Source organism: Myotis davidii, unplaced genomic scaffold, assembly GCF_000327345.1.
Source record: "Myotis davidii unplaced genomic scaffold, ASM32734v1 scaffold274, whole genome shotgun sequence".
Taxonomy (NCBI): domain Eukaryota; kingdom Metazoa; phylum Chordata; class Mammalia; order Chiroptera; family Vespertilionidae; genus Myotis; species Myotis davidii.
In genome coordinates, this window is record NW_006285613.1 from 65,125 (window position 1) to 71,554 (window position 6,430).

Genomic DNA, 6,430 nt, shown 5'->3' on the forward strand with positions numbered 1-6,430 from the left:
CTTGAGAAAGAAGAACGAAGTTGGAGGGATCACAGTGAAAGATGTCAAGCTGTACTACAAAGCCACTGTTCTCAAAACTGCCTGGTACTGGCACAAGAACAGACATAGAGAACAATGGAACAGAACAGAGAACCCAGAAATCGACACAAGCCATTATGCTCAATAATATTTGACAATGGAGGCAAGAGCATACAATGGAGTCAAGACAGTCTCTTCAATAAATGGTGTTGGGAAAATTGTTGTTGGAAAAATGAAATTAGACCACCAACTTACACCATACACAAAAATAAACTCGAAATGGATAAAGGACTTAAACGTAAGATGGGAAACAAAAAAACCCCTAGAAGAAGCCATAGGCAGCAAAATAGCAGACATTTGTCGTAACAATAACTTTACCAATACAGCTCCTCAGGCAATGGAAACTAAGGAGAAAATAAACAGATGGGACTACATCAAAATAAAAAGCTTCTGCACAGCAAAAGAAACTATTAACAAAACAACAAGAAATCCCACTGCATGGGAGAACATATTTTCCAACATTATCTCCAATAAAGGTTTAATCTCCAACATTTACAGGGAACTCATACAAATTAACAAAAGGAGATAAACAACCCAATTAAAAAGTGGGCAATGGACCTAAATAGACACTTTTTGAAAGAGGACCTAAGGAAGATCAAGAGACATATGAAAACATGCTCAAAGTCACTAATCATCTGAGAGATGCAAATCAAAACAACAACTAGGTACCACCTCACACCTGTCAGAATGGCTATCATCAACAAATCAACAAACAACAAGTGCTGGAGAGGATGTGGAGAAAAAGGAACCCTCTTGCACTGCTGGCGGGAGTGCAGACTGGTGCACCCTTTGTGGAGAACAGTATGGAGTTTCCTCAAAAAACTAAAAATGGATCTCTCATTTGACCCAGTGATCCCAAAAGAAAGAAATCTTACCATTTGCAACAGCATGGATGGAACTGGAGAGCATTATGCTAAGCAAAATAAGCCAGTCAATGAAAGAAAAATACCACATGATCTCACTCATTTGTGGAATATAATGAACAACATAAACTGATGAACAAAAATAGAACCAGAGTCATGGAAGCATCTAACAGATTGTCCAACTTATGAGGGAAGGCAGGGGGTGAGGGTGATGGGGTAAGAGATCAATCTAAGGACTTGTATGCATGCCTGTGAGCATAACCACTGGACACAGACGGAAGGGGTGGTGAGGGTATGTACTGGGGGGTGGGGGCTGCCGGGGAGAGGTCAATGGGGAAAAAGGAGACTTATGTAATACTTTAAACAATAAAAAATTTAAATTAAAAGAAGTTTTTAAATGCTCAAGTATTAATATGTTATGTGTCCAAAGTGTTTAAAATATTCTCTTTATAGCACCCATCATAGGAAGAAAAGAGAATTTCAGAGTAGCTACTAATTACTAGTAGTACCAAGGTATTTCTGAGTTCTTAAAATAATTTCAGTGAAGTACTAACTTGTTTAAGAAAGCAAAACGCCTTCACTTAAATGTACTATTAGACTTGGATAATTGTTAAATAAAAATCTCTGACCATCTAATAAATATATTTAAGCCTGCACATTTTACCAGATGTACTTGAGGTACCTGTGAAACATTTGGAAAGTTTAGGGTCTTTTTCTAAATTCTTGGATATATTGATTATCTCTAATTTTATTTAGAAATTTCATACATACAAAGTTGACTAGAATCTTTAATTGACATGGTAAATATCTTTCTCAGGAATCGAAGATGCCTGCGTTTAAAATGCCTGAAGTGCATTTTTAAAAATGTGGCAGTAATACTTCCTGGGAGACTTCCAGTCGGCTCCCTGTTAGGTGCAGTGTATACTGTCTACCACTAGGTGGAACTCTTTCTCCACCTATACGAATCTACCTTAAGCAAAGTGGCTGCAAAACCAACCCATTTTTTTTTTTTTTTAAAATCTCCTGGCTACTATTTCAATACAGGATACAACTTTACCTCAAGTATTTACTCACAATTGTAACCATACAGTATTTTCGAAGTGGTTGGCTAAGCACAAAGCACTGTGAAAAGTGAAATTTATATCTGATTTCTGTAGTATCATCCCACACCACATTTCAGAAAACCAATACTATCGATACCTCTAGTTGCTGATGAATTTGCAATTAAAGAAAGCTACAGGGTTGTCATCTCTTTAAAAAGACAGTTGGCATACCCGTGATTTGTCCATGATAAGGTCACATATTGCAGTAACTAAACAATTTTACATGTGAAATAACAAAATTCTAAGTTATTGGTTATATATTACTAATATATTACTATATATTACTATATATTACTAATATATTACTAATCACTCAGGGTATTATTATTGGTAGACTGTACATCTATGAAGGAGGAATACACACGGATTCTGTCTGCGGTCTCTTGCTGAATGCTTGCTATAGATCAAGCAGGTGATTGACATGGCTAGGAATGCCTGATCGTTTAACCTTCCTGGGAGTGGTTCTCCCACTACTGCTTGTGAATGCACCGTACACATTTCTGAAGATGAAGAGGACATAAACCTCCTTCACATGCATGTCCGCTGGGCCCTCTGGAGAAGAGATTTATATGTTTTACTTCAACATCTGATTTTAAATCCAGCAATTCTAGATATTGGAACTTTAAAATTTCTCTCACCAATGGACAAAAGATAAGACAGGAAATAATTCAAAGCTAAATAAATTATGATTTAAAAACTAAAACAAGCCAACTGGGTGAATTAATGCTTGGAACATATATATGCACTTTTCCCCTCAGATTCACCTATCCAGTTTAGTTGTTCATTCACTGACTCATTCAATCATTTATTCATTGAACAAACTTTTATTGGGCACGCTCATGCATTTCAGATACAGAAGTAATAAAAAAATGGCCTCTATTTGTGGAGGCTTAAAGTTCATGGTAAAGTGGAACCGCTAAGGAGAGGGAGAATCAGATTTGTAAACGGAAAAAATAACACAGTGGTAGCTCATAGGTGATCTTTCATTTGGACATAATGGCAGACATGAATGGAAAGATCTTTTGGTGACTTAACAGGCCTTGAGGCTAAGTGGACAGAAAGGTTCCACGGTCTGGATAGATGTGTTGCTGCACCTGCTGTGGCTTTGCTGTCCATTGCCTGCAGGTCAGGCAGACAGAGTGCTCCCACCTGCCCACTGAGCTGCATGTGACCACATGACCAACTTTTGAGCAAAGAGACGGATATGAAAGTGTTGGGAGAGACTTTTGGGGACAGGTGAGTGGACAGGTGCTGCCCACCTCCTCTGAGCCACCAGCACACGCCACAGCCAGGGGTGGTGAGATCTACGCCCTTTCATTCGAATTGGATCAAGCATAAGCCGGGCATAAAATCAACACTGGTTTTCATTTTACTCATATCAGTTGAGTCTGGTTTCCCTGGTAAAGGTTTATTTAATTATAGGAACGAGAGCCTGCTGTTTGTTCTAACTTTGGAAATAGAATGTTCGTTTTTAGCCAGACAGAAATAGATAGAAATAATGATCAAATCTAGCAATTTAACCTCTTTCACACAAGCAAGAGTGCAAGTCTTAACAAAGGTTAAGGAAGAAATACCGACGACTCCATCAGAAGCTGACAGGCCCTGCTCTCATGGTGGACGCTAAGCTGCAGGGGTCAGACATGTAATGTTAATAACAGAAGCTAGAGAGGGACTGAGAGACAGTAAGGGTGGGAAGTGATCTTCTCAGGGTCTCATCTTGATTAGAAATCCCATTTAATGCCCTCTGGACGCCCTGAGCACCTCTTTTGAGGAGAAAAGAGTATTAAGGAGTAATCCCACGGTTTTAAGCGCTATTTTTGAGAAAGCCCATTCATGTCCTCTTTTCCTGCCTTGCATAGATTGGGTTCATTCCATCAGTGGACTCACTCCCTTGTCTACTACACTTTCCACTCCCTCCCTCGGTAAATCCAACGCTTAGCTTTACCGAAGGAGCTGAAGGCAGTGGGAGGAAACGCAGGACGGCTCTGATGCTCCTGGACAGCGGTGTTGCTGCTTCTCATCCTGCTGGTAGCACAAAAAGACCGAGTTCACTCTGCTCCTCGTGATCGAACCTCTGAGGTTTGGTCAGAACATTTAAATACCTAACACGTAGCCTTCCTAAAGTTCTCTAATGAGGCATTCATAGATAGTAATTATTCGGTCAGTAGAAGCTGCTTACTAGGGAAACTATTTTAAATTAAAAATATGGCTTATCTGAAATACAATATTAACTAATGATTGTACCAGTATTTTAAAGAGATTCAGTATAAGCAGGTTGACTATGCATACATTGTTCTGTCTATGATATTATTTGTTCTTAGTAAACACTTCCTAGATGCTATAAAGAAAACAATTAATGGAGTCTACGTTCTTTTCTTAATCAGATGAGTTCATTCATGCTTTTAACCAGTGTTTGTTGAGTGCATATTATGAATGTGATAAACACAGGATTGTTTTACTTATTGTAAACTTTGTTTAATGCCTGCATTTTCTACTGAGGACAGTAACTCTGTCTGCCTTAGGCACAGCTGCATCCCCAGAACTCACCAAAGTGCCTTACATGTGATAAGTACCCAACGAATGGAGAGACAGCTACCTCTGCTGACCAGATGAGCATCCTCGGATACTTAGGGCAGCTAAGATGGGTCAATATCAATTCTGGTTAGACTCAGGAGGATAATGGAGATTGTTTCAGGAAAAAGGATCAGGTGATCCAAATATATGTAAAACACTTATCCATGGAACAACATTCCCCTTGTCCTTGGAATATATTAAGGACATCTGCTTTTATATTAAACTAGAGGCCTAGTACACAAAATTCGTGCACTGTGTGTGGGGTGTGTGGGGGTGTGTGTGTGTGTGTGTCCCTCAGCCCAGCCTGTGCCCTCTCGCACCTGGGGATCAGACGTAAGCTGGCAGTTGGACATCCCTCTCGCAGTCCGGGACCCCTTGCTCCTTACCACCTGCTTGCTCGCTGCTCCTTACAGCTCAGCTCACTGCTCCTGAGTGCTGCCGCAGAGGTAGAGAGGCTCCTGCCACTGCTGCTGCACTCGCCAGTGGTGAGCCTGGCTTCTGGCTGAGTGGTGCTCCCCCTGTGGGAGCACACTGACCACCAGGGGGCAACTCCTGTGCTGAGTGTCTGCCCCCTGGTGGTCAGTGCACATCATAGTGACTGGTCATTCTGGTTGTTCCACCATAACGGTTGGTTAGGCTTTATTATACAGGTTGGGTAGGGCAAAGTTAAACATCAAGATTATAACTAAGTCACACAGTGGGATAATTTCTGAGATAAATGAAAGATGTTTCTTCTTATCTTTAGCATTTCTGTATCTCTATGAATGAGCTATTCAACAAGCAAATATGAACACAGGGTACTAGATCCTCTTAGGGCCTGACCCAAGGGTAAGTAATCAGAGGGCTGGTGAAAGTTTGACTGCTCACTTTTTTAAATTAACAGACTTTATTTCTTAGAGGAGTTTTAGGTTTACAGAAAATTTGAACAGAGAGTACAGAGTTTCCATATATTCCTCCCATGCCATAATTTCTTCTATTATTAATGTTTTACATTGGTGTGGCACATTTGTTACAACTGATGAACCAATATGTACACATTATTTTTAGGTAAAGTCCATATTTTATCTTCTGGTTTTACTCTGCATCACGCAATTCTATGGATTTTGCCACATGCATGATGGCTCCAAGTTTTATCCAGCATATGGGCTAAATAAGACAAGATTTTAGTAGAATGAACAGGTGAGAAACCAATAAAATTAAAAAATGTATGTGTGCAATAAAATGATTTAAACTATGTAGATTGGTGCTGTATTATTTCATAGGTTTTTACTTCCACTGTGAAGTGGTTATAAAAGTAGATTTATTAGTAAATGTTCACCTGTTATACTTATATAGTTGGATTTATTTAAATCAATGAATAAAACTAATTATAAAACACTTCGGAAATATTTGATAATAGTGAGAGTATTGCCCTCACATTTAGTTAAAGATTTAACAAGAAGACAATTATGCCATTTTTTCAAATCTGCTAACTTCTGGGTATTCAGGTATTTAAGACAAGACTGGTTTATGTTTGCCATATATTTGGGCACATAGGAAGTACGTAAGACATGCTAGCTATTGATTATGATTGTAACTTCTCTAATATAGAGCTGTTAAATCAAGTTTTTATCCCTGAAAATGAGAGAGAAAATTAGGAAAAAAAAACCAACCACAAACACCCATTTTTGCATGAGAAGTCACTGAGGAAAATTGTTCTCTGAACAGAATCTTACAGATAGAAAGGAAGTAGAGATCACTCAGTGCAGCTTCGTAACCTAAGTCATGGATCCCTTCCACACTGCCTGCCTCCATGGGCCTACAGCTTAGATC